The sequence below is a fragment of the Microcebus murinus genome, chromosome 4 (assembly GCF_040939455.1).
Source record: "Microcebus murinus isolate Inina chromosome 4, M.murinus_Inina_mat1.0, whole genome shotgun sequence".
Classification (NCBI taxonomy): domain Eukaryota; kingdom Metazoa; phylum Chordata; class Mammalia; order Primates; family Cheirogaleidae; genus Microcebus; species Microcebus murinus.
In genome coordinates this window covers 102,658,663-102,672,805 of record NC_134107.1, presented here as the reverse complement: position 1 = coordinate 102,672,805, position 14,143 = coordinate 102,658,663, and the positions used below count along the sequence as shown (strand labels likewise).

At 43.0% G+C, this 14,143-nt stretch overlaps 1 long non-coding RNA gene across 1 annotated transcript; it reads right to left on the bottom strand.

Moving 5' to 3' along the window:
- On the bottom strand, positions 1-13,774 carry LOC109730686 (uncharacterized). The gene is made up of 3 exons (XR_012919013.1): positions 13,150-13,774; positions 3,433-3,576; positions 1-780 (listed from the first exon to the last, which is right to left on the bottom strand). It is a non-coding gene; the product is annotated as an uncharacterized LOC109730686 (long non-coding RNA).
- Between the last annotated feature and the right edge of the window lie 369 nt (positions 13,775-14,143).

The following is a 14,143-nucleotide window of genomic DNA, read 5'->3' as shown; positions in this document are numbered from 1 at the left end:
AGCCTTGCACAGTTTCCTCTGCACTGCCCCGTCTCACAATCTCTGTGCATCTCAGGAAGAAATGACAGACGAACGGGGGAGGGAATCCTACTTCCCACTTCACAGTCGAGTGGCCTGCTGCCCACAGATTTTCATGGCTTGCTCCAAATCACTACTCATAAGTGGGAGAGCTGGGACTGGGAATTGGATGTTTTGATTCAAAATCTGTCAGAATTTTTAAAAATTATACAAAATTTCCCTACTTGTAAAAAATCAGTGAAATATGAACAATGTCTTTAGTGAATTTAATGAACGTGCCTCAGAACACAAAAAACAGCCTAATACCCAAATAAGAAAAATGTTCACAAAGTAATCTTCACATTTTGTACTATATATAGCTCTATTGCCTACTTTAGGTTCTATGATTATACTCTTGTTTTATACCAGCCTATGTGATAAATGAAAACACATAAGCGTGGCCTAAAGTAAATATTGTTGTTTTAGGTGCCTACTAAATTCAGGGGTCAGGAATAAGCTGTTACATCCAATATCTTATTTACTCTCACATCATTGATATTTGTTAGGCACCAGTACAATTAGCCCAGTGTGGCAGAGACTGCTGCTGTTCACTCTTCTTCCAGAGCACATGTTTCTCTCTCTTTCCTGCAGTGCGATATGGAATGTGAAAGTTCCAGACGCGAGGGGCACAGTTTCAAGGTCATGTTGTGCCCTTTCCACATTCTCTTCATCATGCTTTGGGTTGGATGTAGATGATGATAAGGCCCTACTTAGGTGATAAACCTATGAAAGAAAAGCCAGGAGATGATTGCAAAAGCGTATAGAGGAATAATGGGAGAATGGTTGGTATTACAATCAGATACGGTACATTGAGGGTTTTTTAACAACTGGGTTTTTCTATAACTAATAAAAAAACTCACTCACCTCCATGGGAGGGCAGTAATCTATTCATGAAGGATCTGCCCTCATAACCCAAACACCTCCCAACCTGCCCCACCTCCAACACTGGGGATCAAATTTTAACATGAGGTTTAAAGCGGACATTCATAGCATAAGTTAACCACAGCAAGAGGAAACAACCTGAGGGAGTGGGGTGGGCAGAAAAAAAAGACAACTTAACAACTTTAAGCAATAATCTTCCAGGTGCGGGCTCAGTGCCGCACATGTGTCTGTCCCTCGTTAGGGCCCGGTGCTGCAGTGATGACCAGATGTGGGCTGAGGCTGGGGGCAGGAACTGGCTCAGTCACACAGAGGTGGCAAAGCTAAGATTAGAGGCCAGGGCCTGCTTGCTAGGACCACTGAAGGCCTCCCTTCCCGTCCTCGAGAAGATAGCTGATAGGCCCAAGGACAGACCTAGAGCCCCGGCATGGTGACCCAGGCTGCAGCTCAGTTCTCAATCACAGCTCTGTGCCGGCTCTGTGGGGACACTAGCTGCTGCCCTGTGGGGTCAGGGCAGATGGGATACACTTTGCTTCTCGTGCCTATGGAGGTGACGCCACGGTGGCCCGAGGCCCACTCTACAGATGACTCTAGTTGTCAGCCTGCCTTTTAAAGCGTTCTTTAGAAGACAGGTCACAAGTCAAGCCAGATGACCTATGCCCAGAACCACAAGGACAGCGGTTCTCTGTCATCACATGGGGCGGGAGTCACTGGGCCAAGTGACTTGTTGAATCACAGCACCCAGGTTGTCAGCAGCTCAATCCCTGGAGCCTGTTTGTATCACTTCCTGGGTAAGGGGCTCTTCTGATGTGATTTAGGGCCTTGAGATGGGATTATTTGGGTGACCCCAGCGTGACCCCAAGGGACCTTACGAGAGTGAGACAGGAGGGCCCAAGTCAGACTGGAAGGTGCCACTAGCTTTGGAGATGAATGATGGGGCCACAAGCTGGGAGTGTGGCAGCCCCAGCACGGATCAGCTTCTCCCAGAGCCTGGCGGAGTGAGGCCTTTCCCAGGAACACAGCAGACTGCCCTCTGCCTCCTTGGCCACACTGCCTGCCTTAGACTGGCCCAGAGCAATGGGCGGACCCTGCAGAGAGGGCCAGGTTGTCCCCCGAATCATGCCAGAGTGGTGGTGGGTGCCCTAACAAAATTGGGGTTCAATCAGCAAGGGGGGTGACTAACAATAAGCTGCTGCCACCACAGTGGAAGCTCTAACGACTCTCAGTGCAGCAGGGGACAGTGGCGTCAGACTCCGGTCCTGGCAGCCCACACCTCCACTGTCCCTGGGTGCTTGGCCATTCCCCCATTGTCATGTGAAGGAGGTGGCCTGATCTTTGGGTTGTGTGGTCAGAGGTCACCAGGAAGTAAAGGACAGGAGGGAGGGGACACATCAAAGGAAGGCTTCTGTCTGTCGCTGCATTTACCTGTGAGGACATCCGTAGAGCCAAATGTCTTTCCATACCTGATTGGCCCCAATTCCTGCCACCCTCACCTCCTCAGGGATTGTTCTTCCTGGCAGGCGGCCTGAACCCCACTGCATGGGAGCTGTGAGTGCTGAGTGGCAGATGCAGAAGCATCCTTCTTCCCCCAGCCTCTTCTGGAATGTTCCTTAGGGTCATGAGCCCAGAGCAAGGAAAAACCCAGCCTGAGTGGTTGTCCCTCCTCTCTCCACGTGGCCTGGGAAGGGCAGGATCCAGGCTCCCCAGCAGGCTCTCCCCTCTCTCAGTGGTACTGAGACACTGCTGCTGCAGAGAACAGGCCAGCCTGAGAACTGCATGTTTGGGGCTGTGGGTGGAGAGTTATCACACTACTGCTACTAGACCTTGGCCACCTGGCCCACTGCTGCCCCTACCTGCATCGAAGCAAAAACTACCACTTCTGCTGAGGGAGGGCAGGGCTAGTAGTCCATTCCCTGAGTTGCCTTCCCTTCTGTGAGGAGCCTTCCCTCTCTGGAGGCAGGCCCTTAACACAGCTACACCTTCCCCACCAGAGAATATCAGCCACAGCCCACAGCCAATCTGGTAGCCCTTCACACAGTGACTTGAGCTGCCTCTATCATATCTGTGATACCTGGACCAGGTGGGAGTTGGAAATCTGGGTGCTTTTGTGCACCCAAAGGACAGAGACTGCTGTCACTGCCAACAGAGGGAGGTATGAGCACTTGCATGTGCCACATCTACCTACCTTTATTAATCTTGTCAAGAGGAACCAGCCCTCCTGTTGCAGGTTCAGAGTGCATCCAAACTCCTGCCTGAGCATTCTTTCAGACCAGGAGACCACCCCATCCTTTGCCATCATAGCCAGTGGCTGAACTCAGGGAGGCTTGAGGGCAAGTTTGCCAGCCAAGTCTCAGTCTAGTCCCCCAGGACTCAAACATGCCACCCAGGACCTGGGGATTACCTAACCTAGTGTATCACCACTAATGCTTGAACATTCCCCCAGAGGTCTGAGGTCCAATCAACTGAAATTGCCAGCAACACACAGTGAGTACCCACCTGCACAAGCCAAGAGAAAGCATAACTCTCCATATTTCCAATGAATAGCAGAGTTTCTGGAAGAGGAGAACAGGTGAATCATAAAACTATCTCTTCTGAGCAAAGGGAAGAGGTTCCAGATGAGAAGGAATCAGCACAAGAACTCTAGAAATATAAAAAAACAGGCTGTTTCAACACCTGCGAAGGATCACACTAGCTCTCCAGCAATGCATTCCAATCAAGAGGAAATTTTTGAAACGTCAGATATGTAATTCAAAATATGGATTGCAAGTAAGTTCAATGGGATTGATAAGAAAGTTGAAAACCAGCACAAAAAAATAAAAAAACTAATTCAGGACATGTATAAAAAATTCACTAAAGAGATAGATATTTTTCAAAAATGGAACTTATGGAAATGAAAGTATTATTTAGGGAATTTCAAAATATAAGGGACAGTTTTAACAACAAACTAGACCAAGCAGAAAAAAAGAACTTCAGAGCTTTAAAACAAGGGTTTGAACTATCCCATTAGTTAGTCAAAAATAAAGAAAAAAGAATCAAGAGAAGTGAACAAGTCTCCAAGAAATATGGGATTATGTGAAATGCTCAAATATAAGAATCATAGATATCACTGAGGGAGAAGAAAAAAAGAAATGAATAGGAAATCTATTTGAGGAAATAATGGAGGAAAACTTCCCTGGTCTTATTAGAGATCCATACATCTGGATACCAGAAGGTCATCAAACTCCTGGAAGATTCATTGCAAATAGGACATCCCCAAGGCACAGAGTCATCACACTGGCCAAAGTCAAATCAAAGGAGAAATCCTGTAAGCTGCAATATAAATGCATCAGGTAACTTACAAAGGAAAACCTATTAGACTAACAGCAGACTTCTCAGCAGAAACCTTACAAACCAGAAGGGACTGGGATCTCATCTTTTGTCTTAAACAGAATAACCACCAGCCAAGTATTTTGTTTCCTGCAAAACTAAATTTCATAAATGAAGGAGAAAAAAAATCTTTCCCAGACAAACAAACACTAAGGGAATTTATCACCAGTAGACCTGCCCGACAAGACATGCTCCAAATGTTCTAAACACCAGAAAGAATGGTCAACAGTCACCAGTGTACAAACACTCTAAAGTAAAAATTCACAGCTCTTATAAAACCATAACACAAGGGAGTAAATAAAACAAACAGCTGATAATCAACATAATGACTGAAACAATACCTCACTTATCAATACTGACATTAATGTAAATGGTCTAAATGCCTCACTTAAAAGATATAGATTGGCAGAATGGATTAAAAAAAAAACATAACCCAACTATCTACTGTCCCCAAGAAACCCATTTAACTTGTAAAGAATGTCATAGACTCAAGGTAAATGGGTGGATAAAAATATTCCACACAAATGGAAACAAAAAATGAACAGGGGTAGCTATTCTTTCCTAAATAAGATAGACTTTAAATCAACAACAGAAAAAAAAATAGTCATTATATAATGATAAAGGAGTCAATTCAAAAATAAGTTATAAAATTCCTAAATAAATATGTACCTAACACCAAAGCTCTGAGATTCATACAGCAAATACTACTAGACCTAAGAAAAGGAAGAACAACATGAATTGGGGAACTTCAACATCCCACTGACAGAACTAGACAGATCATCAAGGCAGAAAAATCATCAAAGAATTATCAGACTTAACTGGGACTCTAGAACAAGTGAACCTAACAGATATGTACAGAACATTCTCCCCCCAAACTGCATAATAAACCTTGTTCTCATTAGCACATGCAGCATTTTCCAAGACAGACCATAGGTTTCACCACAAAAGAAGACTCAGCAAATTTTTGAAAATTGAAATCATACCATGCATCTTCTCAGACCACCATGGAATAAAACTAGAAATCAGTGCTAAAAAAAACTCTTAAAACTATACAACTATATGAAAATGAAACAATTTACTACTGAATGATCACTGGGTTAATGAAGAAATCAAGATGAACATGAAAATATTTTTTTACTTGAATGACAATGGTGACACAAGCTACCACAATCTCTGGGATACAAAAAAAATAAGCACTAAAGGGAAGTTCATATCAAAAAGTGCATACATAAAAAATATAGAATGATCACCAATTAACAACTTACAGTCACCCCTTAAAGACTAGAAAAATGGGAACAAACCAAACTTGAATCTAGCAGAACACAAGAAAAAACAAAGATCAGAGCAGAACTAAACAAAATTGAAACAAAAACACACAGAGGATCAATGAAACAAAGAGTTAGCTCTTTGTAAAGAAAAATAAAATTTATAGACTACTAGCTAGATTAATCAAGAAAAGAGAAGATTCAAATAAGCTCAATCAGAAATAAAAAAGGAGCTCCCCAGCGGGTGGAAAGACCTGCGGACACCAGCCCAGAGACTGCCGCCGCCTGCCAATGGTGAGCCTGTAGCAGACGTGGCACCAGGTTCCCAACTTCCTCCGGGCACCTCCGTGTGCACGGACCCGAGCCGGGCGGCAGGCGCCATATTGCCTCCCCCTCCCCTCCGCCGACCCTACCCGCGGCTGCCCAGAGAGACAATACAGCCACCAGCCAGAGGCACCTCCAGGGAACGGGGCCTTCCCGTTTGGGACCCCGCCCTCCCTCCCAGGTGCTGCTGGCACCATGTTCCCAGAAAAACGGTGCCGACTCAGAGGCTGAGAGACATAGACCCAGCTTGGGCTCCCTGTGGGTGAATTAGGACCGGAAATCCTCTCCCTGGTGGGAATACAGTTTGAACTCTGGGACCCAGAGGTCGGACCTGCAGACCAGATCCCCTGCACCAAGGGCTAGCATTGCCCGGGGCACAGAAGGGTTATACGTGAACAGCCTACTAAGGTGTGTGTGCCTCCAGGGGCGGATCGGCATCCTAGAGGGCAACCCTCCTCCCAGGAGGAGGCCGTGCGCCCAACCCAGGTGGCGTTCCTGTGCAGGGAACCTCCCCGACGGCATCACAGTCCGGGGAGGCCTGGTGGCTTGTGGTCTAGCCTGCTGGCAGAGGCCCAGGAGTAGCTGCGGAGTTGGGGAGGGTGGAAAGAAGTGAGGCCTGCTGCAGACTGCGGGTCTCAGATAGCCCCACTCCCACACCCAGAATTTCTGGCTGAGCAGGACCATTCCAGCCCCGCCCTGACAGCTTTCCCTGGAAGCAGAGAACAGAACTTTGACTCCTGCTAACGGCCTGAGGGCAAGCTTACCCAACCCAGCTCCGCCCAGAACGAGAGCTCATAACAGGACTCAGATTCAACACCATAGCCTGTTCCTCCAAGCAAACGCCACCTACTGACAGGGACGGCATCTTGCACAGCCTTTCCACGGCACCCACAGACTCAATATACAGGGAGTGGTCCAATTTCACCCACAGGCACCACCTAACGCCTCAGAAACTAAACAAGGTGTGTGAATACCCAAACAATAACCTAAGGAAAGAAACAACAACTGATCGACATGGGAAGAAATCAGCGTAAGAACTCAGAAAATATGAAGAACCAAACGGAAAACACACCCCCAAAGAGGAGCACCAGCCCCCTAGAAACGGACACCAACCAAAATCAGGCAACCAATATGACAGAAGAGGAATTTCGTATGTGGAACATAAGAACACTCACCCAGCTGCAACAACAACTCAATAACCAACACCAAGAAACCACAAAAAGTCTCCAGGATATGAGAAAAGAAATAGACACATTGAAGAAAAGTGTAACCGAACTCCTGGAAATGAAGAATCAATTCAAGGAACTACAAAATACAGTGGAAAGTATCAAGAACAGGGTAGATGAAGCAGAAGAAAGAATCTCAGAGCTTGAAGATAACACCCTCCAATTAAATAAATCAGTCACAGAAATAGAGCAGAGAAACAAGAGAAAAGAGCAAAGCCTACAAGAGCTGTGGGATTATGTGAAGAAACCTAATGTGAGGGTCATAGGGTTACAAGAAGGGGAAGAAGACAACACTCAAGGGTTGGACAAGTTGTTTGAAGATATAATAGAGGAAAATTTCCCAGGCCTTGCTCAAAATCTTGATATACAAGTTCAAGAAGCTCAGAGGACCCCTGGGAGATTCAATGCAAACAGGAAGACGTCACGACATGCAGTCATCAGACTGACCAAAGTATCAACTAAAGAGGCCCTTCTAAGAGCTGTAAGACAAAAGAAGCAAGTAACATACAAGGGAAAGCCAATTCGAATAACATCAGACTTCTCTAATGAGACTTTACAAGCAAGGAGAGACTGGGGCCCCATTCTCACTCTTTTGAAACAAAACAATGCCCAGCCTAGAATATTATTCCTTGAAAAACTAAGCTTCATATATGAAGGAGAAATAAAAACATTCTCAGACAAGCAAAGGCTCAGAGAATTCACCAAGACAAGACCAGCCCTACAAGAAGTACTTAAAACAGCGTTATGCACGGAACATCATAATAACCCATGAATATAAAAACAACCAAAACCCAAGGATAGTAAAGGCCAGATATTACAATGGCTCAAGACAGAAATCATAGCAACAACATCCAACCCAACAGAATGATCAGTAATCTACCTTACCTATCAGTTCTCTCAATAAATGTGAATGGCTTAAACTCTCCACTCAAGAGACATAGGCTGGCTGAATGGATAAGAAAATACAGGCCAAGTATATGCTGTCTTCAGGAAACACGTCAAACCTGCAAGGATGCATATAGACTAAAAATAAAAGGGTGGAGATCAATATTCCAAGCAAATAGAAGCCAAAAGAAGGCTGGTGTGGCAGTTCTAATTTCAGACGATTTAGTTTTTAAACCAACAAAAGTAGTAAAAGACAAAGAAGGTCATTATATAATGGTGAAGGGCACAGTCCAACAAGAAGAGATAACAATTTTAAATATATATGCACTCAACTTAGGTGCACCCACATTCATAAAGCAAACCTTACTGGAGCTAAGCAAATGGATTAATAGCAACTCCATAATCGCCGGAGATTTCAACACCCCACTGACGGCACGAGACAGATCCTCCAAACAGAAAATTAATAAAGAAATAATGGACTTAAACAAAACTCTAGAACAATTGGGTCTGACAGACATCTACAGAACATTCTACCCAAAATCCACTGAATATACGTTCTTCTCATCAGCTCACGGGACATTCTCCAAGATTGACCATATCCTAGGACACAAAGAAAATCTCAAGAAATTTAAAAAAATAGAAATCATACCATGTATCTTCTCAGATCACAGTGGAATAAAACTAGAAATCAACCCTAACAGAAACTCACATTTCTACACAAAAACGTGGAAATTAAACAACCTCCTACTAAATGATTACTTCGTAAATGAAGAAATCAAGATGGAAATAAAAAACTTCTATGAAGAAAACGACAATGGAGAGACAAGTTATCAACTCCTCTGGGACACAGCTAAAGCAGTTCTGAGAGGAAAGTTTATCTCCATAAACGCCTATAACCAAAAGACAAGAAGATCACAAATAGACAATCTAATGAAACGACTCAAAGAGCTGGAAAAAGAAGAACAGACCAACCCCAAACCCAGCAGAAGAAGTGAGATCAACAAGATCAAATCAGAACTAAACGAAATTGAAAACATGAAAGCTATTCAGGAGATTAATAAAACAAAAAGTTGGTTCTTTGAAAAAATAAACAAAATTGACACACCATTGGCTAAGCTAACGAAAAGCAGAAAAGAGAAATCTCTAATAAGCTCCATCAGGAACAAAAAAGGAGATATCACAACTGATCCCAAAGAGATACAAGATACAATTTATGAATACTACAAAAATCTTTATGCACACAAACTGGAAAATATGGAGGAAATGGACAAATTTCTAGAAACACACAGCCTCCCTAGGCTCAACCAGGGAGAAATAGATTCCCTGAACAGACCAATCTCAACAGCTGAAATAGAAACAGCAATTAAAAATCTCCCTAAAAAGAAAAGTCCCGGTCCAGATGGCTTCACACCTGAATTTTACCATACTTACAAAGAAGAACTAGTACCTATCTTGCAGAAACTATTCCACAACATCGAGAAGAACGGAAACCTCCCTGACACCTTTTATGAAGCGAATATTACTCTGATACCAAAACCAGGAAAGGATGCAACAAAAAAAGAAAACTACAGACCAATATCCCTCATGAATATACATGCAAAAATTTTCAACAAATCTTAGCTAACCGAATCCAGACACTTATCAAAAATATAATCCACCACGACCAAGTGGGCTTCATCCCAGGGATGCAGGGATGGTTCAACATACCTAAATCTATAAATGCAATTCACCACATAAACAGAAGCAAAAACAAAGACCACATGATTCTTTTAATAGATGCAGAAAAAGCTTTTGACAAAATTCAACACCCTTTCATGATACGAACACTTAAGAAAATAGGCATAGAAGGGACATACCTAAAAATGATACAAGCCATATATGACAGACCCATAGCCAACATCATACTGAATGGGGAAAGATTGAAAGCATTCCCACTTAGAACTGGAACCAGACAAGGCTGCCCACTATCTCCACTTCTGTTCAACATAGTGCTGGAAGTCTTGGCTACAGCAATCAGACAGGAAAATGGAATCAAAGGTATCCAAATAGGGGCAGAAGAGATCAAACATTCACTGTTTGCTGATGAAATGATATTGTATCTAGAAAACCCCAAGGATTCAACCAAGAAACTCCTGGAACTGATCAATGAATTTAGTAAAGTCTCAGGATACAAAATCAATACACAGAAATCAGAGGCATTCATATACGCCAACAACAATCTAATTGAGAACCAAATCAAAGACTCAATTCCCTTCACAATAGCAACAAAGAAATTAAAGTACCTAGGAATATATTTAACCAAAGAGGTAAAAGACCTCTACAGGGAGAACTATGAAACACTGAGGAAGGAAATAGCAGAGGATGTAAACAGATGGAAATCCATACCATGCTCGTGGATCAGCAGACTCAATATCATCAAAATGTCTATACTACCCAAACTGATCTACAGATTCAATGCAATACCTATTAAAATCCCATCAGCATTCTTCACAGATATAGAAAAAATAATTTTACGCTTCGTATGGAACCAAAGAAGACCCCGAATATCAAGAGCAATTCTAGGCAACAAAAACAAAATGGGAGGCATTAATATGCCAGATATCAAACTATACTACAAAGCTGTAGTAATTAAATCAATATGGTATTGGCACAAAAACAGGAATATTGACCAGTGGAACAGATCTGAGAATCCTGATATAAAACCATCCTCATATAGCCATCTAATCTTTGACAAAGCAGACAAAAACATACGCTGGGGAAAATAATCTCTCTTCAATAAATGGTGCTGGGAAAACTGGATAGCCACCTGCAGAAGGCTAAAACAGGACCCACACCTTTCACCTCTCACAAAAACCAACTCACGCTGGATAACAGACTTAAACCTAAGATATGAAACTATTAGAACTCTAGAGGAAAAAGTTGGAAACACTCTCCTAGACATCGGCCTGGGCAAAGAGTTTATGAAGAAGTCCCCAAAGGCAATCACAGCAGCAACAAAAATAAATAAATGGGACATGATCAAACTACAAAGCTTCTGCACGGCCAAAGAAATAGTCATGAAAGTAAACAGACAACCTACAGAATGGGAGAAAATTTTTGCATCCTATGCATCCGATAAGGGACTGATAACTAGAATATACTTAGAACTCACGAAAATTAGGAAGAAAAAATCAAATAACCCCATTAAAAAGTGGGCAAAGGACTTGAACAGAAATTTTTCTAAAGAAGACAGAAGAATGGCCAACAAACATATGAAAAAATGCTCAACATCTCTAATCATCAGGGAAATGCAAATCAAAACCACAATGAGATATCACTTAACCCCAGTGAGAATGGCCTTTATCAAAAAATCTCCAAACAATAAATGCTGGCATGGTTGCGGAGAGAGAGGAACACTCCTACGCTGCTGGTGGGACTGCAAACTGGTTCAACCTCTGTGGAAAGCAATATGGAGATACCTTAAAGCGATACAAGTGAATCTACCATTTGATCCAGCAATCCCATTGCTGGGCATCTACCCAAATGATCCAGTGACACTCTACAAAAAAGACACCTGCACTCGAATGTTTATAGCAGCACAATTCATAATTGCAAGGCTGTGGAAACAGCCCAAGTGCCCATCCATCCAAGAATGGATTAATAAAATGTGGTATATGTATACCATGGAGTACTATTCAGCTCTAAGAAACAACGGTGATATAGCACATCTTATATTTTCCTGGTTAGAGCTGGAACCCATACTACTAAGTGAAGTATCCCAAGAATGGAAAAACAAGCACCAGATATATTCTCCAGCAAACTGGTATTAACTGAGTAGCACCTAAGTGGACACATAGGTACTACAGTAATAGGGTATTGGGCAGGTGGGAGGGGGGAGGGGGGCGGGTATAAACATACATAATGAGTGAGATGTGCACCATCTGGGGGATGGTCATGATGGAGACTCAGACTTTTGGGGGGAGGGGGGGAAAATGGGCATTTATTGAAACCTTAAAATCTGTACCCCTATAATATGCAAAAATAAAAAAAAATTAAAAAAAAAAGGAAACATTACAAGTGATACCAAAGAAATACAAAAGATCACCCAAGACTACTATTAACACTTCTATACACACAAACTAGAAATCTAGAGGAAATGGATGAATTTCTGGAAACACACAACAGTCCAAGCTTCAATCAAGAAGAAATAGAAATCCTGAACAGACCAATAATGAGTTGTGAGATTGAATCAGCAATAAAAATCTCCCCCAAATAAAAAAGTCCCAGTACAAGACAGATTCACAGCTGAATTATACTAGACCTACAAAGAAATGGTACCTATCCTACTGAAATTGTTCCATAACATGGAGAAAGAGGGAATGCTCCTTAACTCATTCTACAAAGCCAGTATCACCCTGACATCAAAGCCAGGAAAAGAAACAACAACAACAAAACTACAGATCAATATCCTTCCTGAACATAGATGTAAAAACTCTTAAGAAAATACTAGGAAACCAAATCCAATAGCACATCAAAAAAACTAATTCACTACAATCCAGTGAGTTTCATTCCAGGGATGCAAGGATGGTTTAATATACACAAATCAATAAATGTGATTCACCAAATAAACAGAATTAAAAACAAAAAGCATATGATCATCTCAATAGATGCAGAAAAATCTTTTGATAACATACACACCCATTCATGATAAAAACCCTTAACAAACTAGTCATAGAAGGAACATACCTTAAGGTAATAAAAGTCATATATGAAGAACCCACAGCCAAAATCATATTGAATGAAGAAAAGTTGAAAGCATTTGCCCTGAGAATTGGAACAAGACAAGGATGCCTACTTTCACCACTTCTATTTAACATAGTGCTGGGATTCCTAGCCAAAGGAATCAGGCAACAGAAAGAAATAAATGGCATGTAAATAGGAAAAAAAGGATGTCAAAGTATCCCTATTTGCTGATGATGTGATCTTATATTTAGAAAACCCTAAAGACTCCTTCAAAGGACTCCTAGGTTTGATAAATTCAGTAACATCTTAGGTTACAAAATTAGTGTCCAAAATCAGTAGCATTTCTACATACTAATAATAGCAAAACTGAGAATCGAATGAAGAACTCAATAACATTTACAATAGCGGCAAAAAAATTAAAATACCTAGGAATATAAACCACAGAGGTGAAAGGTCTTCACATGGAGAACTACAAAACACTGGTGAAAGAAATAATTGATGAAACAAACAAATGTGGAAAAACAGTACATGTTCATGGATTGCAGAACTAATATAGTTAAAATGCCCATATTGCCCAAAGTGATTTACAGATTCACTGCAATTCCCATCCAAATACCAACGTCATTTTCACAGAATTAGAAACAACAATTTTAAATTTAATATGGAATTTAAAAAGCCCCTTAATATCGAAAGAGATACTAACAAATCTGGAGGCATCACATTATCTGACTTCAAACTATACTACAAAGTTATGGTAACCAAAATAGCATGGTGCAAATGTGTGTAGGGGCTGCTGTCCAGGAGCTGCAGAAGCCAGTTAGGATTGCTGGACGGGCTAGCATCCAGATTGCACAAGAGTCAGGAGTTGCAGGCTTCCAAAGCTGCACAGCCCGCTGCACTCTGCAAAGTGCAATCACATCCATAGGCCTCAGGATTGGAGGGAGGGAGAGGGTTTCCTTCTGCAGTCCAGCAAAAGCCCGGCGGAAATCACTGCAACTCCTCATCTCAAGCTCAGGTCGCCACCACTCTGCCATGCACACCATGCAGCAGCCCCTTCCTGGAGTGGGAACGGAAAGGGATAGAGTGGGCAGGCAGGTGGCCAGGCATGTGCTGATGCACCAGACTCTCCTCCAGGCACCCAGCAGTGCCAGATCGCTGGTGGGAGGGCCAAGGCTACAGGAGGGCTGCAGGGGGCGGGGCCATGGTGGGGGCGGGGCACCGAGGGGGCGGGCCCGAGGCGGGGCGGGCAGAGGCGCTGACTGGCTGTCCAGGCTGTGATCCCTCCAGCGCCCCTGCGGAGAGCGGAAAGGAGGCGCTAGGCCGTAGGGGAGACGCGCCGCCTGCACGCGGAGTCCTCTCCCTGCCTGAACGCGGCCGCCTCTGCCCGCGCGCCCTCGGAGAGTCCCCATCGCTCGAGGA